The following is a 25383-nucleotide window of genomic DNA, read 5'->3' as shown; positions in this document are numbered from 1 at the left end:
TTTGTAGTGAGGTGGATGGACCTAGAGTCTGTCATACAGAGTGAAGTAAGTCAGAAAGAGAAAAACAAATACCATATGCTAACACATATATATGGAATCTTAAAAAAAAAATTCATGAAGAACCTAGGGGCAAGATGGGAATAAAGACACAGACCTACTAGAGAATGGACTTGAGGATATGGGGAGGGGGAAGGGTAAGCTGGGACGAAGTGAGAGAGTGGCATGGACATATATACAGTACCAAACATAAAATAGATAGCTAGTGGGAAGCATCCACATAGCACAGGGAGGTCAGCTCAGTGCTTTGTGACCACCTAGAGGGGTGGGATAGGGAGGGTGGGAGGGAGGAAGGCACAAGAGGGAAGAGATATGGGGATATATGTATACATATGGCTGATTCACTTTGTTATAAAGCAGAAACTAACACACCATTGTAAAGCAATTATACTCCAATAAAGATGTTTAAAAAAAAAGCTTGCAAACAACAAAAAGAAAAATAAAATAGATATATATCAAGATATAGAATGTTAAAAAAATATAAATATATAATGCATAGCTATAAGTATTATATATTTATGTTTATTTTTAACCTTTTTATACTTGTGTCTCATTTTTAGAATGTTTTGATATATGTGTATGTGTATATATGAATCAGTGGGAAACATACTGATTTATACAAAATCATTGAGAAAAGCAGTTTATGTAGAAAGCCAGCAGAAAATATATGAACACATCTAATTATAAAGGATGGGAGCTACAAATGGAAAACTTTGCATGAAGACATTGAAGCTACAAAAATAACTGTTCAATATATTTCACTGCAATTACACTTCACAACATATTAATTCTCTGTCCCTAAGGGATTCCATTTTGCATAGAACCTAAATAAACGGCCTGAAAAAATTTTGCTGAGATTGAGATCGGATTTAATTACCAGACCTAATTCTTCAGTAATGGAAATCAGCCAAAGAACTGGGGGAAAATGCTGACTGAATGGAGACACGAGTGACCTAGCTAACTGGAAGGGAACAACATTTTTGATTAATTGAAAGGACAAGCACTTCATCTTAAAATGTCCAAAGGTTAGATGTGTAGAACTAAATAAATCAATAACACTGTTTGATAGCACTTTTCCAGTAACCCTGTGGAGTACCTTTTCATATTATAACACATAAAATAGCAAGAGGCATATTCTTGCAGGCACTTTTCTACACCTAAAGTAAAAGTTAATGTTTTATACAGCCTCCAGAATAGGCATTTCTACTACTCATAAAAACAATTTCTTACCTTTTCTGGGTTACTTTTACTGTAAAGGTCACCAGCTGTAACTGGTTGCAGTACTTTTGTGTGGCACAGTTGGAGCTGGCAAGAGACTTAAGTGAAAAATCATTTTTGGAGCTTCGAAGGGGAGTTGTGTTTGTCCTTACAAAATGAATTGCATCCACAGCAAAGAACTGCAGTGATTCTACATGTTATTTCAAACATGAAATGTCATAATTCTTCCCTTTGTAAAGCCATCCTGCAATCAGCAACAATTAGCATGCTGGTTAAAAAAGAGACCACTTTACTGATATTATTAATTCAATGCCACATTAAAATTAAGCTTATTATCACTACTCAAACAAATCTTGAAATTAACAGACAGCCATTAACTGCTATATTTCACTTATGGGGCAACATGTTATTTTTTCTAAATTTTTACTTATTTATTTTCTATACAGCAGGTTCTTATTAGTTATCTGTTTTATACATATTAGTGTATATATGTCAATTCCAGTCTCCCAATTCATCCCACCACCACCCCCTCCAACACCCCCACTTCCCCCCCCACCTGGTGTCCATACGTTTGTTCTCCACATCTGTGTCTCTATTTCTGCCTTGCATACTGGTTCATCTGTACCATTTTTCTAGATTCCACATATATGCATTAATATACGATATTTGTTTTCCTCTTTCTGACTTACTTCACTCTGTATGACAGTCGCTAGGTCCATCCACATCTCTACAAATGACCCAATTTCGTTCCTTTTTATGGCTCAGCAATATTCCCTTGTATATATGTACCACATCTTCTTTATCCATTTATCTGTCGATGGGCATTTAGGTTGCTTCCATGACCTGGTTATTGCAAATAGTGCTGCAGTGAACACTGTGGGTGCATGTGTCTTTTTTGAATTATGGTTTTCTCTGGGTATATGCCCAGTAGTGGGATTGCTGTGTCATATGGTAATTCTACTTTTAGTTTTTTAAGGAACCTCCATACTGTTTTCCCTAGAGGCTGTATCAATTTACATTCCCACCAACAGTGTAAAAGGGTTCCCTTTTCTCCACACCCTCTCCAGCATTTATTGTTTGTAGATTTTTTGATGATGCCCATTCTAACCTGTGTGAGATGATACCTCATTGTACTTTCATTTGCATTTTTCTAATAATTAGTGATGTTGAGCAGCTTTTCATGTGCCTCATGGCCATCTGTATGTCTTCTTTGGAGAAATGTCTGTTTAGGTCTTCTGCCCATTTTTGGACTGGGTTGTTTGTTTTTTTGATATTGAGCTACATGAGCTGTTTATATATTTTGGAGATTAATCCTTTGTGAGTTGATTCATTTGCAAATATTTTTCTCCCATTCTGAGGGTTGTCTTTTCATCTTCTTTATGGTTTCCTTTGATGTGCAAAAGCTTTGAAGTTTCATTAGGTCCCATTTGTTTATTTTTGTTTTTATTTCCATTTCTCTAGGAGGTGGGTCAAAAAGGATCTTGCTGTGATTTATGTCAAAGAGTATTCTTCTTATGTTTTCCTCTAAGAGTTTTATAGTGTCCGATCTTACATTTAGGTCTTTAATCAAATTGGAGTTTATTTTTGTGTATGGTGTTAGGGAGTGCTCTAATTTCATTCTTTTATATGCAGCTGTCCAGTTTTCCCAGCACCACTTATTGAAGAGACTGTCTTTTCTCCATTGTATATCCTTGCCTCCTTTGTCATAGATTAGTTGACCATAGATGTGTGGGTTTATTTCTGGGCTTTCTATTCTGCTCCATTGATCTATATTTCTGTTTTTGTGCCAGTACCATATTGTCTTGATTACTGTAGCTTTGTAGTATAGTGTGAAGTCAGGGGGTCTGACTCCTCCAGCTCTGTTTTTTCCGCTCAAGATTGCTTTGGCTATTCGGGATCTTTGGTGTCTCCATACAAATTTTAAGATTTTTTGTTCTACTTCTATAAAAAAATGCCATTGGTAATTTGATAGGGATTGCACTGAATCTGTAGATTGCTTTGGGTAGTATAGTCATTTTCACAATGTTGATTCATCCAATCCCAGAACATGGTATATCTCTCCATCTGTTTTTGTCATCTTTGATTTCTTTCATCAGTGTCTTATAGTCTTCTGAGTACAGGTCTTTTACCTCCTTAGGTAGGCTTATTCCTAGATATTTTATTCTTTTTGTTGCAGTGGTGAATGGGATTATTTCCTTAATTTCTCTTTCTGATCTATACATTGTTAATGTATAGGAATGCAAGAAATTTCTGTGCATTAATTCTGTATCCTGCAACTTTACTGAGTTCACTGATTAGATCTAGCAGTTTTCTGGTGGCATCTTTAGGATTCGTCATGTCATCTGCAAACAATGACAGTTTTACTTCTTCTTTTCCAATTAGTATTCCTTGTATTTCCTTTTCTTCTCTGATTGCTGTGGTTAGGACTTCCAAAACTATGTTGAATAACAGTGGCAAGAGTGGACATCCTTGTCTTGCTCCTGATCTTATAGGAAATGCTTTCAGTTTTTCACCCTTGAGAATGATGTTTGCTGTGGGTTTTCATATATGGCCTTTATTATGTTGAGGTAGGTTCCCTCTGTGCCCACTTTCTGGAGAGTTTTTATCATAAATAGGTGTTGAATTTTGTCAAAAGCTTTCCCTGCAACTACTGAGATGATCATATGGTTTTTATTCTTCAGTTTGTTAATATGGTGTATCACATTGATTGATTTGCATGTATTGAAGAATCTTTGCATCCCTGGGATACGTCCCACTTGATCATAGTGTATGATCCTTTTAATGTGTTGTTGGATTCTGTTTGCTAGTATTTTGTTGAGGATTTTTGCATCTGTATTCATCAGTGATATTGATCTGTAATTTTCTTTTTTTTTTGTAGTACCTCTGTCTGGTTTTGGTATCAGGGTGATGGTGGCTTCGTAGAATGAACTTGGGAGTGTTCCTTCCTCTGCAACTTTTTGGAGGAGGTTGAGGAGTTTTTCTTGTTTCTTGAGGTAGGATTGTATTGCTATAAACTTCCCTCTTAGAACTGCTTTTGCTGTATCCCATAGGTTTCAGATCATCGTGTTTTCATTGTCATTTGTCTCTAGGTATCTTTTTCTTTCCTCTTTTATTTCTTCTGTGATCTCTTGGTTATTTAGTAAAGTATTGTTTAGCCTCCATGTGTTTGTATTTTTTACATTTTTTCCCTGTAATTAATTTCTAATCTCATTGTGTTGTGGTCAGAAAAGATACTTGATATGATTTCAATTTTCTTAAATTTACTGAGGCTTGATCTGTGACCCAAGATGTGATCTATCCTGGAGAATGTTCTGTGTGCACTTGAGAAGAAAGTGTAATCTGCTGTTTTCGGATGGAATGTCCTATAAATATCAATTAAATCTATCTGGTCTATTGTGTCATTTAAAACTTGTGTTTCCTTATTAATTTTCTGTCTGGATGATCTGTCCATTGGTGTAAGTGAGGTGTTAAAGTCCCCCACTATTATTGTGTTACTCTCAATTTCCTTTTTTAAAACTGTTAGCATTTGCCTTAGTATACAGGTGCTCCTATGGTGGGTGCATATATATGTATAATTGTTATATCATTTTCTTGGATTGACTCCTTGACTCCTGATCATTATGTAGTGTCCTTCCTTGTTTCTTCTAACATTCTTTATTTTAAAGTCTATTTTATCTGATATGAGTATTGCTACTACAGTTTTCTTTTGATTTCCATTTGCATGGAATATATTTTTCTATCCCCTCACTTTCAGTCTGTATGTGTCCCTAGGTCTGAAATGGGTCTTTTGTAGACAACATGTATACAGGCTGGCTGAACATATATTCAGCCAGCCTGTGTCTTTTGATTGCAGCATTTAATCCATTCACATTTAAGGTAATTATCGATATGTATGCTCCTATTACCATTTTCTTAATCGTTTTGGGTTTCTTTTTGTAGGTCCTTTTCTTCTCCTGTGTTTCCCACTTAATGATGTTCCTTTAACATTTGTTGTAGAGCTGGTTTTGTGCAGCTTAATTCTTTTAGCTTTTGCTTGTTTGTAATTCTTTTGATTTCTCTGGCAAATCTGAATGAGATCCTTGCCAGGTAGAGTAATCTTGGTTGTAGGTTCTTCCCTTTAATCACTTTAAGTATATGGTGCCACTCCCTTCTGGCTTGTAGAGTTTCTGCTGAGAAATCAGCTGTTAACCTTATGGGAGTTCCCTTATATATTGTCTTTTTTCCCTTGTTGCTTTTAATAATTTGTCTTTAATTTTTGTCAGTTTGATTACTATGTATCTCAGAGTGTTTCTCCTTGGGTTTATCCTTCCTGGGACTCTCTGTGCTTCCTGGACTTCGGTGGCTCTTTCCTTTCCCATGTTAGGGAAGTTTTCGACTATAATCTCTTCAAATATTTTCTCAGGTCCTTTCTCTCTCTTTTCCTTCTGGGACCCCTATAATGAGAATGTTGGTGCATTTAATGTTGTCCCAGAGGTCTCTTAGGCTGTCCTCATTTCTTTTCATTCTTTTTTCTGTTCTGCAGCAGTGATTTCCACCATTCTGTCTTCCAGGTCACTTATCTGTTCTTCTGCCTCAGTTATTCTCTTATTGATTCCTTCTAGTGTAGTTTGCATTTCAGTTATTGTATTGTTCATTTCTGTTTGTTTGTTCTTTAATTCTTCTAGGTCTTTGTTAAACACTTCTTGCATCTTCTCATCTTTGCCTCCATTCTCTTTCCGAGGTCCTGGATCATCTTCACTATCATTATTCTGAATTCTGTTTCTGGAAGTTTGCCTATCTCCACTTCATTTATTTGATTTTCTGGGGTTTTATCTTGTTCCTTCATCTGGTACACAGTTCTCTGCCTTTTCATTTTGTCTTTCTTTCTGTGAATGTGGTTTTCATTCCACAGGCTGCAAAACTGTAGTTCTTCTTGCTTCTGAAGTCTGCCCTCTGGTAGATGAGGCTATCTAAGGGGCTTCCTGATGGGAGGGACTGGTGGTGGGTAGAGCTGGCTGTTGCTCTCGTGGGCAAAGCTCAGTAAAACTAATCTGCTTGTCTCCTGATGGGTGGGGCTCAGTTCCCTCATGTTGGTTGTTTGGCCTGAGGTGACCCAGTACTGGAGCCTACAGGCTCTTTGGTGGGGCTAATGGCAGACTCTGGGAGGGCTCATGCCAAGAAGTACTGCCCAGAACTTCTGCTGTCAGTGTCCCTGTCCCCGTGGTGAGCCACAGCCACCCCTCGCCTCTGCAGGAGACCCTCCAACACTAGCAGGTAGGTCTGGTTCAGTCTCCTGTGGGGTCACTGTTCCTTCCCCCTGAGTCCTGATGTGCACACTACTTTGTGTGTGCCCTCCAAGATTGAAGTCTCTGTTTCCCCCAGTCCTGTCAAAGTCGTGCAATCAAATTGTGCTAGCTTTCAAAGTCTGATTCTCTGGGAATTCCTCCTCCCGTTGCTGGACCCCCAGGTTGGGAAGCCTGACGTGGGGCTCAGAACCTTCACTCCAGTGGGTGGACTTCTGTTGTATAATTGTTTTCCAGTTTGTGAGTCACCCACCCAGCTGTTATGGGATTTGATTTTATTGTGATTGCGCCCCTCCTACCGTCTCATTGCAGCTCCTCCTTTTTCTTTGGACGTGGGGTTTCTTTTTTGGTGAGTTCCAGTGTCTCCCTTTCGATGACTGTTCAGCAGTTAGTTGTGATTCCAGTGCTCTCACAAGAGGGAGTGAGCACACGTCCTTCTACTCTGCCATCTTGAACCAATCTCGGCAACATGTTTTTAAATATTATATGATTTGTTTGAATATGTTTCTTAAATAATGAGAGAGAAAAGAAGAGTTTTGGCTACTTTAACAAGTCACTGCAGGGCTTGCTTATTTTATGAAAATGAAATATCACTAAGCAGGAGGAGGTTGTTTTTTTTTTTAATTTTTATTTTTAAAAGTTATTTATTTCTGGCTGCACTGGGTCTTCATTGCTGCCCACAGGCTATCCCTAGTTATGGCAAGTGGGGGCTACTCCTCGTTGTGGTGCACGGGCTTCTCATTGTGGTGGCTTCTTTTCTTGTGGAGCACGAGCTCTAGGCACACGGGCTCAGTAGTTGTGGCTCGTGGGCTCTAGTGTGCAGGCTCAGTAGTTGTGGTGTACAGGCTTAGTTGCTCTGTGGCACATGGGATCTTCCCAGACCAGGGCTCGAACCTGTGTCTCCTGCATTGGCAGGCAGATTCTTAACCACTGCACCACCAGGGGTCTCCCAGGAGGAGGTTATTTAAAGGCCCATAAAATTGTTGTTGCCAAAGTAACCTCCCCCTGACTTTAGGAAAATCTTGACGGGGAATCATGCCACAGACAGAAACAACACATCTCGTTTTTCTTTCTTCTCTCCTTGCTTTAGCCTAGAGGGAAAGAACAAGGAGTTTCTCTATCCTCAGAGCTGCCTGGACCACATATGGAGTCAAGTGTCACTTTAAGAAGCTGAGTGATAAGGATACGCACATCTAGAGACAAGCAACCAGCAGAACAAGGACTCTGAAGACCAAGTCACAGGACGAAAATGTGCAGCACCTGGAAATGTCTAGTTTGGAGAGGGGGACAGTTAAGGAGAAATACAATACCTAATTCAAATATTTAGAGGTCTATAATGTAGAATACATCTTAAAATGTGTTTGTGTGGTAGCAGACAGCAAAATCTGTCTGCATCTGAGCAAGTGTCTGCTGGCAGCCCCCACCCCAACTGCAAGCAGTCATGCACTTCCGTCCTCCTCCTCCACATTGTTGTTCCCCTGATTTTCTTGTGGGGAACCTGGCTACTTCAGCTTTCCCCACTGGCTCTTTTCCCTCATCCAAAAAATATATGTACAGATAGAGTACAAAAATATATCTAAAGACAGATATAGTCTTATTTAGCCCTCGTTATATAAGGGATGCTGTTTGCCTGGCCTGTCTATAGGAAATTTTATTATTTATATCAAACTGTAAATACATACATGTATATGCATATATATATAATATATAATGTTGTGATTATAAACATAATTCACATTCCTTAGAGGGAAATATTAGAAAATGTAAAAAATAGGAATTATGCATAGTCCTACTACCCAAAATTATGCTACAATTATGCTTCTTTTCCTCATGACTATGCTCTCCGAGTATTTTTATAATGTTGTGATCTTTGTACACACTTTTATATACCCATCTCTTCACTCGTTAATACATAAAGATTTTTGTGTTATTAAAAATACTTCTAAATATTCAATGATTTTATAGTTTTCCATTATAACATTATTTTACTATTCTATTATTTTGGAGCATTAGAGTGATTATCAATTGTCCTTATTATATATTGGGTTAATTTGTTATTAACCCATCTATTTTTTTTCCTCAAAATTCTTATTTTGCTCCATGACCCTCTCCTTTAGGCATGTAGGCTTTGTCTCAGGGAAAGGATGAGAGGGCAGATGAAAATAGTTCATCCTCAGCTTCCGAGTTTTAAAGCAGACTTTTGAAACTTGCAGCAAAGACAAAGCAAAAAGTTATTTTATTTAAAGTCATTTTTGAGTCTCAAAAGTCTGACTTCTAGGGCTTCCCTGGTGGCGCAGTGGTTGAGAGTCCGCCTGCCGATGCAGGGGACACAGGTTCGTGCCCCAGTCTGGGAAGATCCCACATGCCGCAGAGCGGCTGGGCCCGTGAGCCATGGCCACTGAGCCTGCGCGTCCAGAGCCTGTGCTCCGCAACGGGAGAGGCCACAACAGTGAGAGGCCCGCGTACCGCAAAAAAAAAAAAAAAAAAAAGTCTGACTTCTGAGTATCAAAATCATGATGTATTTGTGGCATTTCATTTATGTCATGAACAATAAACTTGAAAGCATGTGAAATTAGCCAAAGTAGTTTGGAAGGGATTACAATTTATGAGGAAGAGAGAAGTGTTAGAAGATATGAGAGGAAAGCCATAGAGTTAGATGGTGTAGGTCTCTGAAAAGAGAGTCTGCCCTCTAACCATCATCAACCAGGGCCAAAACTCTTGGGAGGGGGTGAGGGGCAAAGAATCCCAGATAGATTTGGGGATCTGAGCATAGAGGAGACCAGTGCCCCACTTCCACTAGAGACTACGCAAGAGGTAAGCCTTAAAGGGGTCCCTGTATCACCATGGCAAGGTGACAGTGGGTAGAGATGGTGGCATGAGGAGTCTATATGAAGGCACCTGAGAAAGCTCCACAGAGCACAATTTTGCCTGTGCCTCCCAGAGAGACAAGGGGGGGTGTGTCACTAAAAGAGAGCATGCACACTCATCACATCCCAGTGGCTGAAGGCAGCACAGTCACTGGAGACCAATGGGAACCCCAATGCCTCAGCATACACCACACTGGGACAGTCACAGACCCCAGGAAACAGGTAGAATGACACATTTGCCAGGTGCCAGCCTAGGCAGAGAACGTCCCAAGTGTAGTGTCTTCTCCATGCCTTGAGGTAATGGAACTTCCCCCCAATTGAGAGGCAGTCTCAGAGGAGGAATCCTGAACTGACTGGGGGGAAAAATAAGCCTCTGAATTGACTAAGAAAGCCATAATTTGACTGAGTCTACCATGAATTGGCTGAGATTAAATCTCCAAGGGGAATGAGGAGCTCAATGTCAATGTTGAGTTGGAGAAAAATGATTACATTTTTGCACACCCAAATTTGTCACCACTGCATAATTAATACCATACTAAATAGTTTCATAGCAATGATAACTTTCAATGATAATACCCTTTCAACTGGGTCCCGTCATTTAATCTTTGCCCATTTATCCCTTCAACAAATATACTGAGCACCTATATTTTCTAGGCATTGTACTAGACAGCTAGAGCAGAGAACAAAACAGATGTAGCTGCTCACTGTCTTCACTGACTTCCAACTAGGAAGACTGACAATGAAGAAGTTATTACAACAAATTACTATGGCCACTATGACAAGGGAGGAGTCCTACCCTACCCTTCTAGGCAAAACAACAGTGACACAGAACCCCCACAGAATTAGCAGAAGTAAAGAAGGGAAAAGTATCCCAGAGAAAGAAAACAGCATACCCAAAGTGCCAGGAGTCACATAGAGAAGGATGACATGGCCACCCATTGCTGAGCATGCATTCAGCACTTGAGGATACATATCGTGTGTGTTATAAATGGAGTTTCAAATTCAGGGGGTTACGATGCCATAGTTTAAAGAAAAAGGTAGGACTAAGAACTAGAACCAGAAAAATAAATTCTGTGAGCAATACTTTCTCAATATTTGATAGCTTACCATTTCTATTTCCACTTAAATAGGTAAAGAGATACCTCATTTTTCTATGAGTGGAACAGAGACAGCTAACTGCTTACCCCAATATTCATTTTCCACTTTTTCTCTGATTTAAAAAAAAAAAAAGTATTTTACTCAGTGCCATCATATGCCTAGCTTTTCTCCAACTTCAGAGGTGACCAACAGAAATAAATCCCAGACATTGAGAAGTAAAAATGTAGGAGGTACCTCTAGGAAATCTTCTTTAAAGTTTCCTTTGTCCTGCTGCCATTCTAGAATATGACCGTGATGTCTGCATCTCCAGCTGCCATCTTGAAATATAAGGACAAAGTTCATACTCTAGGGCTTGTAGTATGAAGAGTGGGAAGTATATCCTGATTACCAATAATTCTGTAGAGCCATAAGACTAGCCCACCAAATTGCTTTCACATGAGAGAAATAAACTGTCATGTTTAACCCACTGTTATTTTCTTTTCTGTTTATGCAGCCAAACCTAATCCTAATACAATGTTGTAAAGAGTTGACTTAGGATAGCTGAGAAGTAAATGTTCTAAATCTACAGCAAGGCCCAAGACACAAATCAGATAACTGTAAAGCTAAAAAGAAATCTAGAAGTCATTTGGTCTGTTTCGTAAACTTGACCATATCACTCTCTGGGGTACAGCTGTTCAAAAGTTCCTCCTCATTGACAAGATAATGTCGAAGTTTAAGTTTCTTGAATGGTCATGATCCAGTCCTTTCTACCTCTCCATCCTGATTTCCTATCAAAGAAATTATGTTCAGGAATTATCAACTATTTTTAGTATCCTGATACAACATGTACTTCATAAGCCCATGTGTTTATTATGTCCTGTTCTTACTGTTAAAAATATACTTCCCCTGCTTGGCCATTTTGCTCAAAAATGTACTTCTCCATGAAAGATGCCTACCTCCAAACCACCAGACAGACTGATTGCTTCTTCCTTTGTGTGATCTTTACGATATACATATTTTTTCTAATATTATACTTAGGCTTGTACATAAGTAGTCACCATCTAATGTGATATTGTTTATTTCTGTATTCCTAGTGCCCAGCCAATAATATATAGTCGTAGGTGCTGAATATTTGTTGAATTAACTTGCATTTCAGATTAGGAAATTAAGGACTCTGAAAGAGTAATCAACCTAGGTATTAACAGAGCACCAAAGTTTACATCAGGAGTCAAAAGAGAAAAGATGAAGCCAAAATGTCATTTTTATATCTGATAGAGGTCAAGTTGGAAGACCTGGCTTATATTGATATCTTGGGACTCGCTAATAATGAAGTCCAGAATTGGGCAGACTTACCCAACTAGGCACAGAAGCACTGGACCAGGGCAGGACTCCCCATGTGGAATAATGGAGGAGAATTCATGGTCACTTTCAAGAGGAGAAAGACAAGAGCTGAGCTGAGCATGCCCTGTTATTCCTCCAAAATGGACTCATAGGCTAAGAATCTCCTCAGAGGCAGGGTGATTGATGGGGCAGAGGGAAGCCCAGACCTACAACTAACTGAGCTCCTTTCACATGACCAAAGCATCAGAAGTGGGAAAGAGGACCATTCCCCAGATTTTGATTCTCTTAACTCATTGGGCTTAAGCATGAAGCTGTGGATGCAAATAATCAATTAAAAAATCTATAATAAGAAGAGAGTTTTATTCAAGCCAAACTGAGGACTACAGCCCAGGAAACAACTCTCAAGGGACTGCTCTGAAGAGGTAGGGGAAGAGCCAGTATATATATGAATTTTTTGGCTGGGAAATACATGCAGTCTAGCATATATCTTGGTAAAAAATTACTGCTAATCACAAAAAACAGATATCTCAAGTTAATGATTTTAGTGTTTTTCTATGTATAGGAAGATGCAAGAATCTGGAGTCACTGAAATTCTTCCTTAGATATGCACCTTAACTATCTAGGACCCCCGATATATCTGAAGGACAGAATGCTTCATCCTGTTTTGTTTTTTTGCATCCTGAATTCCCCTTAGGGCACACTGTCAGTGGGGCAACTGCAGTGGGTTGTGATTTAACTCTTTGTATAACTGGATGATGAGTGACACTCTTTTCTTTAATGGTTAAAGCAGATGTACAATGTATGTTTGACAGGCCATAAGAAAGTTCAAGCCAAATCATGTTATAAGCCCAGAATGACTTCCCCATACCTCAGTATGTGAAAATTTCTTCCATCAAAGCCTATGGTCAGCAAGAGTTGTAGCTGTCTGCCTTGGGAGACCTTTCAGGAGGCCACCTTCATAAGATCACAAGCTACACGTCTCTGCTCTTTTGAGTTTCCTCCTGGGTCTAGTGGCAGGCAGCTTAAAAGTCGTCCCCACAAGAATCTGCAATGTGTCAGATGAATACATTCAATATATCAACTTTAAATCCACTCCATACCAAAAGCTGAAAATGTATCCCCTATTCTATTTTCTGTCCCGAATTATGTCCACATATGCTGTCCAATACAGCATGACAAAGGTTCTGCAGAGATTAAATGCTATCTTGAAGATACTTCGATAATAAAACGCCTATAAAGAGATGCTTCAACTTTGAACACGATTTCCTTTCTATTATTAAATTTCATGAAATAAATTAAAGTCCAAAGACTAAATTCTTTTACAAGTTGAAATTCAAAAACATTGAAATCCAAGGGAACTAAAGTCTGAAATCAAATTCTTGTGTGTTAAAGTTCAATGTGCAAAGTTCAATTACAAAACAAAAACCATTTGCTGATTTGTTATTCTCCCGAGGCTCAACAAGAGGGATTTTTCTGCCTTGGTAGAGTGGGGTCTCTTCAGCAACTACAACAGATCCTCTCTGGAATGGATTTGGAGTTTCTGAAGCCCCAGAAGTCATAGTAATTCAATACTTAGTCCCTCAGGAGCCTCACTTCTAAAGAACCCTAAGAGTTAACAGGACACAGAGAACTATCTCAAGGTTTTTCCAGATCCATCTAGTTTAGAAAGCCATTCTCCTGCCCTTAGATCAATTACAAAATTACATTCCCAGAACCAGGGCTACCAAGATCCTAAGAGAAATCTGATGATGTCTGGCAAAAAAGGAAAATATTCTTGGATTCAACGTAGTAGGAAGTCTGTCATTCAAGACCAATTGTCTGGATTGCTTACTTAAGCCAAAGGAAAATTCTCCGAACAAGAAGTTATTTTGAGACTACACTTGCATTTAGCACTTTCATTTACATTTCTTTACATTTACATTTTTGTGAGAAAAAAAAAAATCTATGCTTCCTGCATCCTCACACAGTGTCACTTGAGGCATTTCTGCCTCCTTGCACATTTAGATAACTGTAATGGGGTCAGCTCCAATCACAGGAACTCAAGTACCTTTCTTCCCCATCCAGCACCTCTTAATTCCATTTTCCTATTAAACCTTGGGCCCCTAATGCCATGTAGTGACATAAGTGCACCACCTCTCAGAAAGAGGCTTTTTTGTTCCTGTGCCACAGTGGCTGCCTCACTGCCTCTGGCTCCGGGATTGCTTGGGCAGTGAAACTCACCCCCTAGAGAAGAGTTTCCATTCATTCCCAATTTGTTTTGGCTGAAGACCCACCCTGAACAGATTCCTAGACTAAGTGAGTTTGATGCATCTGAAGCTTGTGTCCCTGGGGAAAAGTTTTAAATGTCCCAGCGTCTGAGTAGCTTTTTTTGTTCAACTACATCTTTTTTCTGAAGTACTGAAACATACCACTGGTACTGAATTTCCCTCTGTTATTTCCCCACTCCTTTCAAGAAGGCTATTTGAGCTTAACAATTTAATCTACTTCTTAAAGTGGCCACTTTCCTTCTCTAATCCGTGTGGGAGCTAATGCTACTTGTTGAAACTTAGCGCCTCCCTTCCATTTATTTCATCTTTGCTTTCTGGTTCAGTTATTTTTATAACTTCTCTGGATTCTTCATCATCATCATCATCATAGAGAATAAATCAACAAGTTCTGGATTCGTTGTTCAAATTTTGTCTACCTAACTCTTGATGAGATGAATAATCCCCGCCTAGATATATTCTTCCATCAGACATTTAATCAAAGCCTGGACTTGTTCTCTGATTCTCACATCTAGATTTCATCACATCTTCTCTCAACTTTCTTTTAGGATCCTCATTTCATAAATGTATTGACCAAGGTCAGTAAGTTCCCTCAGGGCAAAGGTAATGCCTGTTTCAACTGCAATGATGTGTCATATGGAAACTCAGCTGAAAAATGCTTTGAATATTTCACATGAATTTCCTTCTCAATCCTGCCCCAATTTTTTATAACCACTTGGTACAGCTGTCCCACTCTTTAAGGAAGTGGTTCTCCAACTGCTCTGAGTGGGGACCCATGGCTTTCAGAAGTCATCATCCTCGGTGACTTGGCCTTTCTTGAAGGAATCAGATCTGCTATCTGCTAGATTTGTTTGGATCCCAGTCATCATTGCTGATCTAATAACAAAAATGTCTTTCCTTCTTTTAGAGCAGTTGGAATCTGGGTACTGCTTTTTCCCCCTTTTATATTGGTCTAAAACATCATCTTTAAGATGCCCTTTTCTTCTTTACTCTTCCTTAACATAAATGAATAAATTTTTAAAATCTCTTCCTCCAGCTTAATTGGCCTGTGTTCCTTTATTTTTTTAATCTTTCATTGCTTCTGAGTTAGACAGTAAAACTGAAGTACATCTTTCAAACCACTACAGTTTCTTCTTGTTTTCCTAAGCAAATGAATTTATTACTAGAGGCAAACAGTTCCAGGCACTGAGCATTTTTGTTTCCTTCTACCTCTGGGTTTGTAATAATGTCATTTAGTTGAATTTCTATCTTAAGGGGATGGCATTATTTAATAAGGGCTCACATCTCTTATTTGTTCATTAAGTCTAACACAAGAACAAGGGTGAAGCCACAATTTGGGTGTCAGATATCAAGCCAGAGTTATAACTTACAATATTAACATAGAGCCGATCTGAGATTCTATGATAGGACAGTGACTCTTGAAAGTCAGAGGAAATGCCACATGGAATCAAGGTTAGTCAGTCCCTCCAGAGTGCCCTCCTTGATCCTGAAAGAGGAATAGAACCTAGTATTTCCAATCTAGATTACCTAGATTACCTAGGCTTGGTACTAACCATATAAAGCTAGAACATCTCTAGTGCTCTGTTCACATGCAGAATTCAGCTGCCTTGCAGTTGAAAAGTGGCAAATATTCTTCTGACAACCATGCGTAAAACAGTTGTAAAACTCTTCTCTGCAATGGAATCTTTGTCTCAACAAGGAAAAGCAAGGCCCGTGCAGTACACTAAAGCAATCTACCTGAAGCCCCCAACACAGCCAGAGGGTTGTGTCTTATTTTCTCACATAAATTGCATAAGTCATATGTTACAGTCACCTGCTAAGCTCAAGATACCTCATGACAGCTAAAATTTCTTTCTCAGGCGACAGAAATTCAAAGTCAAGTACAAAAGTGTAAAAACACATTTGGTCTAAAATAAGCCTCTATAAACCAGCAAGGTTTCTCCTCCAAACTAAAGTCCAAGACCCACGGTGTGGGCCCCGGATGCACAAAAAGCTTCTGACCAAATTGTCCCCCTCGAATTTTTCGTTTATTTTTCTTTCTCAGTGTTGCTGGTGAATAAACAAAACTTGGGAATCTGAGAGCCCCTCCCCAATAAAAAGCACCTTTAATATACACTAGGCTTATAAACAAGTTGAGAAGTACAACAAAACAGAAAACTAGGAGGTCAAAATAATGCAGGCTGCAGGATATGGTTTGTTGGGGGGGCAGGGGCGGGGGTGCAGTGCTAGAGGTGGATAGGCCTCCCTGTAGGTAGGAAGTCTGACTAGTTAAGATTTATAACTTAGAACACACAGGCTCATTCCAAACAGGAAGAAAGCTGAAGCTAAGTCAAGCAGGTTCATTTATTCTTCCCAAAGTTGACAATCAAAAAAGACTCGATCTCTCTTGGAGCTGGATGAATAAAGGATGGAGAGAGACCTACAATGACATTAAGAGATCTCACTTTACAGGAAGGAAACATCAGAAATGGGAATTATTCCCAGCTAACAATGCTTGCAAACAAGGTTAAATTCTTTGCTTACTGTTTTTTATACTGAGAACAACGTTTCTCAATATATTTGTGCAATTCTGATAGGATATTCTCATATTTAGTTTTCAATACCACATTGTGCTGCAATTTAATAAATCCCATTCGTGGATTACCAATGTTTCACAATATCGATATTAATTCATTTTCATAAAATTTGATATCAGAAAGTCAATTTTAGAATTTAGTCTTCAACTACACAATTTGGGGAATGTTCATAGTTATGTCTGTTATTTAATGTCTGGAAATTGATTTCCCATAAGATTATAGGCCAGATGATTCACTGACAACTAATTTCCCAAAGACTTCAGTAGGAGCATATGTGTAATGGCTTAAGAATGACCTTACACAAAAATATTCACCGTTTAGATGCACTGTATTATCAACTAAAGAATCCAATCTTTGCAAAACAGGAGATAGGGGGTGGGGAAAAATTAAGAATAGATTTTCCCTTAGATGACATCAGCAAAGTTGACTTCTTTCAACAATTCAAAAATCATTCTCATCTAACCTTTGTGTAAAGATAGCCTACACCTATATTATTTTATGCACTCAACTTGCCCAAGATATATCATTACATTTATACACATTCTTTACCTTCTTTTAACAATGATTTATTTTCAATGTACAGGTCTTAAGCATTGTTTTTTAAACTTATTACTAATTATTTTAGCATTGTATTTGTAAATTATTTAAACTTTATTTTCCAATAATTTACTTGTTTATATAAAAATACAATTAATTTGTGTATATTAACTTTATATCTTGCGAGCCTGCTAAATTCACTAATTTGTTAAAAGAATTGTTGTTTAGGATTTTTCAGGTAAACAATAATTTCACCTGCTAAAAAAACAATTTTCCTCCATCCTTTTGTTTCCTTATGCCTGTTATGCATTTTTCTTGCCTTATTAAACTGGCTAGTTAATGATATACATGCTAACAGGCTGGGAGAAAACGTACTTACTTTGAAATGCAGCAAAAACATAAGATGACTAAAGAATGGAGTGATGGGTAGATATGTGATAAAGCAAATACAGTTAAATGTTCACTGTAAAATACCAGCATGAATGTTCATTGTCACTTTTTTTTCAGTTTTCTGTATGTTGGAAACTTTAATAAGATGACATTAGGAAAATAAAAACCAAAGCAACAATCCAATTTTGAGAGAGGGACTGAGGACAAAAGAGACAAGGACAAAGGGACATCATAGGTTTTGAGGGACAGGCTAAAATTGGTGAAATCCAAGGCTCAGGATTAAAAACAGATGAGCAGCTTCTCTGTCTCATCAAGAGAAAATATGAATGCACACAGAGTAAATTGGATACAAACAAATGAACATACAGTAATATAGGATGCATACATATTTGGTTTTGGTAGCTGGTTGGTAAGGATATAAGGTTATCTGCTCTAAATGAAGTTCTGGAAAAGGCATTGTGGAGACTGGATCTGAGAAATGTGAGTTTGCTGGGTAGTACTGAGGGCCTATTTCTTGGTTGGTGGCTATGAATGTAGTTGAGGACAGTCTGTGCTCAACTGCCTGGATCCAGTTTCTTCACCTATAAAACAGGATAATAATGGCCAACTTCAAGATCATTAAGAGAATTAAGTGAGAGAATGCCTGTAAAGAATCTAACACAGTGTCCCACATAAAGACCAAGAACTTTTTTCCATGCCTACTTCTAGTGATTATTTTGTACAGCCGCACTTCAGGAAGTTGCTAAAGTTTCTCATGCTGCTATCTACAGAGAAGGTAATTTCAGTAGGCGATCAGCTCATCAAAAGAGCTGAAACAGGCACAGAAAGTACCAAGCCACAAAGGTACCATGCAGTGTTTGTAACCAGCATTAGGTTGTAATTTAAATGAGAGTTAAGGTTTGTAGGGACCACTTTCCTTTACTGAGAGGAAAGTAATTTATTATGTCTTTCATACCACAATCAAACTGATAAAGAGCATCTCATGATAACACTCCAAATTTCTATTGGAATTGTAAACAGGAAAGAAACCAAGGGGCAAATAGCTAATAAAATTTAGTTCATCAATTTGAAAAATATGAAATGATTATGTCTTTCTTGAGAACTAGGTAGAAAGAAAATGGCTGCTAAGGGTTGATTCTGTAATTTTTAAGAAATGTGTTTCATGATTTGGAGGGCTGTAATTTGGAAATAACATTTAAATTCCTATTACTCAGTTCTATAACTCAAAGTATAACGCAGTACTTAAGGAAAAACCACAGCAAGAGGTTTTTTTTGTGTGTGTGACACATATTACACAACTTCAAACCTTAGGAACAAAATTTAATTTATATTATAAAAACATAAAATCAAAGGGGAGTGACATCAGTATCATGGCAGCTTAAGATGTACCTCATCTTTGTCTTCCCACCAACAATAAAATTTGGCATCCACCTATGGAAAGAAATCCCTTTCAGGAAGCTGCGGAATCCAGCACCATAAGCCAAGGGACCCGGGAGGAGTCTCGTCCAGCCATCCATCAGGTAATAGGGAGACAGGCCTCAGTCCCCGATGTGGACCCTGTCATGGCCTATAAACTGGCCCCAGCCTCTTTCAACCACCATCTAGGAGCCCCTGAGAACACCAACTTAGACATTCACTCAAGGACAAGAGAGACTTTGCAAAAGTTCAGGTTTCCAGAGAAGTCCCAGAATTCCATTGGAGGAAAAAAAAAGTTTGGATGTATTGGAGGAGGTAAGAGGGACAGTTTGACTTTACCCACATCACCCCTCCACCGAGGGATGGCACAGCTTAGGGCCAAGAGAGATCTTCCTCACAGTGATTTATCCCACAGAAGAAAGGGAGAGCATGTGAGTGAACACCCCGCTGCCCCAGCTGTACACAACATGCCAAAGGGGCTCCTTTCTCTCTTGCTCCATCCAGAGTATAGAATCATGAGTTACGTGACTGTGGGCAAGAATAAGTGGGGAGAGTGGCAGATACAACTACTGAAGGACAGTAAGAGGCACAGATCTTAACTGTGTCGTGAATTCCACCAAGAACCTGCCCAACAGCTGCTGGGAATGCATTACCAGTGGATCACAACTGGCTCACGGGAACCTCAAGCACTCTGTGTGCCTCACCTACAAACTCCCCATCTTGTGGTCAGCTCCCTGCGTGTGCTCCCGACGGTGGCAGCAAGAATAAGCTTTGGAAGATAGTGAGCATGCACATATGCTGGCCAAATCTGCAGGCCAGGGAGAGATCACAAACTTGACCCTAAGCACCACCTGTGGGAAACAAAAGAGAGGCTGTCAGCACTCACTCAGCCTGGTGCATTGACGGATCCAGAGAAGGCATAAAGCCTAAGAATTTTGCCACAAGAGGGAGCAAGAAGCATGGAGGAGGTATACTCCAAAAAGGGTCTAAGATAGCCTCAGAATCTCTAATAAGGCTGATGGGAGGTATCTCTCTCCCAGAAGCAGTTAGTGAAGCCTTGAGGGGGTGACTGCTACTTCAGAAGTAAAGAAATAATGCAAAAGTTCAAAGAACATGAAAAATCAAGATAACATGGACACCACCAAAGGATCACAGTAATCTTCTGGTAACCAAACCCAAAGACATGGAGATCTGTGATTTACCCAATAAAGAATTCAAGTTTTAAGGAAGCTTGATGAGGTACAAGAAAACACAGAAAGACAAATGAACCATATCAGGAAAACAATAAATGAACAAAATAAGAAGTTTAGCAAATGCTCATAGCAGCACTATTTACAATAGCCAAGACACGGAAACAACCCAAATCCCCATCAACAGATGATTGGCTTAAGAAAATGTGGCATATATATATATGATATATATATATATATAAAATATATAAATATGATGGAATATTACTCAGCCATAAAAAAGAATGAAATATTGCCATTTGCAGCAACATGGATAGACCTAGAGAATATCATACTGAGTGAAGTCAGACAAAGATAAATATATGAAGTCACTTGTATGTAGTATCTAAAAAGTAGTACAGACGAATCTATATACAAAACAGACTCACAGACACAGAAAACAAACTTATGGTTACCAAAGGGGGAAGGGAGGGGAGAAGGATAAATTAGGAGTTTGGGATTAACAAATACAAACTACTACACATAAAATAGATAAGGAACAAGGATTTACTGTATAACACAGGGAACTATATTCAATAACTTGTAATAACCTATAATGGAAAATAATCTAAAAAAATACATATGTAACTCAATCACTTTGCTGTACACTTAAAACTAACACAATACTGTAAATCAACTATGCTTCAATTAAAAAAAAAAGAAGAAGAAAAGTTTAGCAGAGAGACAAAAGTCATAAAAAGGAACCAAATGGAAATTCTGGGGCTGAAGGATACAATGAATGAAATGAAAAATGAAATAGAAAATATCAATGGCAGAATGAATCAAGCAGAAGAAAAAAATCTGTAAGACTGAAGAAAAAACTCAGAAATTACACAATCAGAGAAGAACAAAGAAAAAAGATGTAAAAGAGTACAGAAAGTTACATAATCTATGACATATCATCTAAAGGACCAGTTTGTAAAATACTGAAGTTCCAGATTTAGAAAAGAGGGAGAAGGGGGCAGATAGCTTATTTAAAGAAATAATTACTAAGAACTTCCCCAGTCCATGGAGAGATTTGGAAATCCAAGTTCGTGAAGCTCATAGGTCACCCAACTAAGAGATTCTCTCCAAGGCACATTATAATAAAACTGTCAAATATCAAAGACAAAGAAAGAATCTTAAAAGCATTAAAGGAAAAAGCTTGCATTTACAAGGCAACCCCCATAATGCTATCAGCAATTTTCTAAGAAGAAACCTTAGAGGTCAAGACAGAGTGGGATAATATATTCAAAACACTGAAGAAAAAAACTGCCAACCAAAAATATTTTATGTGGCAAAGCTGTCTTTCAGAAATGAAGGTGAGATAGACTATTCCAGACAAAGCTGAGGGAATTCATCACCACTAACCTGATTATAAGAAATGCTGAAAGGAGTTCTTCAAATTGAAATGAAGAAACACTAATTAGTAATATGAAAATGTACTGAACACTGGTAAAAATAAGTACACAGTCAAATTCAGAATACCCTAATACTGTAATACGGTTAAGTGTTAACCACTTAACTTTTGTACAAAGGTTAAAGGACAAGAGTATAAGAATTACTATAGCTACAATGATTTGTTAATGAATAAACAGTATAAAAACAGGTAAATTGTGACATCAAAAGCGTAAGAGGAAGGGGGAGTAAAAGGATAGTTATTGTGTGCAACTGAAGTTGTTAATAAAACAGACTGTTATATCTATGTTTTATGTAAGCCTCATGGTAATCACAAAGCAAAAATCTATAGGAGACTCACAAAAGATAAAGAAAAGGGAATCAAAACATACCCCTACAGAAAACCATCAATTCACAAAGAAGCAGCAGCAGAAGAAAAAAGCAAGGGACTTACAAAACAGCCAAAAAACCATTAATAAGATATCATTAATAAGTCCTTACCTGTCAATAATTACTCTAAATGTAAATGGAGATTCTTCAAATAATTAAAAATAGAATTACCATATGATCCAGTAACACCACTTCTGGGTATTTATCCAAAGTAAATGAAAACAAGATATGAAGCCTGTATCTGTACTTTCATGTTCATTGCAGCATTATTCACAACAGTCAAGATATGGAAACAACCTAAGTGTTCATCTATGGACAAATAAAGATGTGATATACATACATACACAATCACACACACATAATTATTATTCAGCCATGAAAAAGATGAAAACAGTGCCATCTGTGACAACATGGATGGACTTTGAGGGCATTATGCTAAGTGAAATAATTAACACAGAGAAAGAAACATACCGCATGATATCACCTATATGTGGAATCTAAAAAAGCCGAACTCATAGAAACAGATAATAGAATGGTGGTTAACAGGGGCTGGTCAATGGGGAAATGGGGATACACTGGTCAAAGAGTACAAGCTACCAATTTTAAGATGAATAAGTTCTGGGGATCTAATATACAGCATGTTGATTATAATTAATAATACTGTATTACATACCAGAAGTAGTTACGAGAGTAGATCTTAAGTGCTCTCACCACAAAAATAAAATTGTAATGATGTGATGTGATGGGAGGTATTGCTAATGCTATGGTGGTAATCATTTTGCAATATGTAAGTGTATCTATCAACACATTGTACACTTTAAACTTACACAATGTTATATATCAATTATATCTCAATAAAGCTGGGGGGGAAAATGTAAATCATACATTTTTAAAGAATACGTAAGATAGTGCTTCACACCCAGGAATCAGGGCCTTCATTTAAAATCCTGACATCAAGACTTTTACTGCCAGTTAAAAAAGAGTAACTGATACTGCACTTGCCCTCCATTGTAAACAACTAGAAAACGAGACAAAACATAAAAGGAATGCTACATCAGACACTGGAGCAGGTAGTGCAATGCTGTGATACGTTAAAGAAAAGAAACCAAGGAAGTAAACTCTAAAATCACCCCTGATTTCTGCCTAGAGGCACTTTCCAGCCTACAGGGTAGGAAGGGCAAACCCAGGCAGACAACTGTGACAACAATGAGTTGAGGAGAAAAGAGCAAAATTCAGAGACTGGGGTGGCTGAACATGCATGCAGAGATCTGAAAAGAGGAGAATTATACAGAAAAAGTGCAACAGAAATCTGCATAAGGGTTGCCTTGCATCCTTGGCTGATTACTAAGCTGCATATACATTGAGTATGACTCCACAAAGCCAGGCAGAGAGAAAAAAAACAAGCAAACAACAACAAAAAAACTACTGGGGAAAGACCTACTAGAAACTAAGCTGAATAATTACCAGAGCTCACACAGGGCTGGAAGACAGTGAGTTCTGGTGACCCAGGATGTAGCTCCTCAATGATCTCTGGGGCATTCGATCAACACTAGAAAGATCAAACCACAGCTGTAAAGCTCAACTAGGGATAAAGACTACTCTAGGCACACCCTAAAAAAGGTTAAAAATAAGCATGAAAAGGATCAAGCTGCTAATCAAATAACTGCCTGTGAAAACAAAGTTCAACACTGTTTAAAGAAAGACGGTTTCACTGGATGATCTTTAAAGCAAGTTAGACTGTGCAAAAGATTAGTGAATTTAAAGGCAACAGAAACTATTCAAACTGAAGGATGGTGAGAAAAAGTCTGGAAAAAAGATAGAAACCCTGTGATTTATGGGCACTATCATGAAGTAAGAGATGTAACTGGAGTCTCAGAGGAGAGGGCAGAAAAATAATGAAGAAAATGGCTAAATTTTCCTAAATTTGATAAAATACAGAAATCCACAAATCCAAGAACTGAAACAAATGTAAAGCCAGTATAAAGCAGTATGAACACAAAGAAAAATCATGCCAAGACACATCTTAAACTGCTGGAATTGGCCATAAAGAGAAGTTGTAAATCTTACAAGGAGCCACAGGAAGTAAAATAAAACAAAAAACGCATAGGAAAAAAATTAGAATGCAGATGTCTCCTCAGAAACAATGCAAACTGAAACACAAAACTGTATTTTTAAGATACAGAAAGAAAAACAACTGTCAAATTACAATTTTATACCCATTAAAAATGCTTTTCAAAAAAGAATGCAAAATAAAGCCATTTTAGGCCAAACCCGCCTCCCCCAAAAAACAAAAACAAAAACCTGGGAGAATTCACCAGAAGATCTGCCCCACAAGAAAAGCTAAACCTGTTTCAGAGTAAAGGAAAATTACATCAGATTGAAATTTGGATATACAAAAAAAAGCAATGAAGAAATGAGTCAGTGGAGGGCTACTTCTATTAATTGAAACAGGAGGAGATTGAGTAATTTCCCTCCACAGAAAAGTATAAAAACAGACAAAATTGTCAAAAAATAACCAATCATGACACTGAAAATTGATCAAAATCAGACAACAAATTTGAAAAATGTTTATTGTTGAAAAACTAGATTTGGACAAAAATGGTAGCAACTCCATGACTTTCTATACTTGGTATTATTACCTTGTACCTACCACTTATTCAGTAAAAACTGTACCTTTGTAAGTTTAAGGCTAGTTGCAGCCAGAGTATTAGACTGAATTAACAGTTGGGAACAAGGAAAACCCATAGCTTTGGTAAACCAAGGTTGCACGTCCAGTTTATGGCCACTAAGAAATCAATCAGATAGTGAACTGAGAGATCCTAGAAGTGAAAGAGCCACACAGTGGCTAAGACAAACTCTTAATTCACACATACCTGACCGACCGCTTAAGTGGAAAAATGAAAACCAAGGGATACTGAGAACTGGTTGCAACCTTGAATGTTTTCCTCAACTCACACACAGCTCAGCAGACTTAAAGTCTCAACTTGAAGATGTCTGAGTTCACACTCCACCCAAATCATTGGGTTGACCACTAAGCTATGCAGACAGAAAGATGAAGCCAGGCTAAAATAAAAACAACTGAGTAGAAACATCAGTGGCAGCACAATGCAAGGAAGATAAATTACAGAGTTTAAGTATAGGTAAGCTAGGAAACAAACAAAAAACATACAAAAAAAATCAGAAAACCAAAAGAGAATCCAAAGTTACTAAAATATATTATCTAAAATTAAAGTTTTCAGCCACAAAATTACCACACATTGGTGTAGGGGGAGGGGGAAGAAGTATAATGATACACAAGGGAAAAAGCAGTCAATATAAACTGACTGAGTGGGACCAGATGCTGGGTTCAGGAAAGACTTCAA

At 38.1% G+C, this 25383-nt stretch overlaps 1 protein-coding gene across 8 annotated transcripts in view; it reads right to left on the bottom strand.

The window, feature by feature from the left end:
• Positions 1-25383, bottom strand: part of RFC3 (replication factor C subunit 3) — a 731429-nt gene that overhangs the window by 470861 nt on the left and 235185 nt on the right. For 6 of the 8 annotated variants that reach the window (XM_079902595.1, XM_079902598.1, XM_079902597.1 and 3 more), the window contains 3 exons: positions 15477-15592; positions 12711-12887; positions 10757-10839 (listed from right to left, as the gene is read on the bottom strand). The gene's annotated coding sequence lies outside the window, so the exon portion shown is untranslated. Of the gene's footprint in view, positions 1-1485; positions 1520-10756; positions 10840-12710; positions 12888-15476; positions 15593-25383 lie in introns of those variants that run through there. The other 2 variants (XM_079902594.1, XM_079902592.1) reach the window with 2 other exon arrangements.

The sequence above is a fragment of the Stenella coeruleoalba genome, assembly GCF_951394435.1.
Source record: "Stenella coeruleoalba genome assembly, chromosome: 18".
Classification (NCBI taxonomy): Eukaryota; Metazoa; Chordata; class Mammalia; order Artiodactyla; family Delphinidae; genus Stenella; species Stenella coeruleoalba.
Note: the sequence above shows the minus strand (reverse complement) of the source record. Positions and strands in the feature narration are given on the sequence as shown.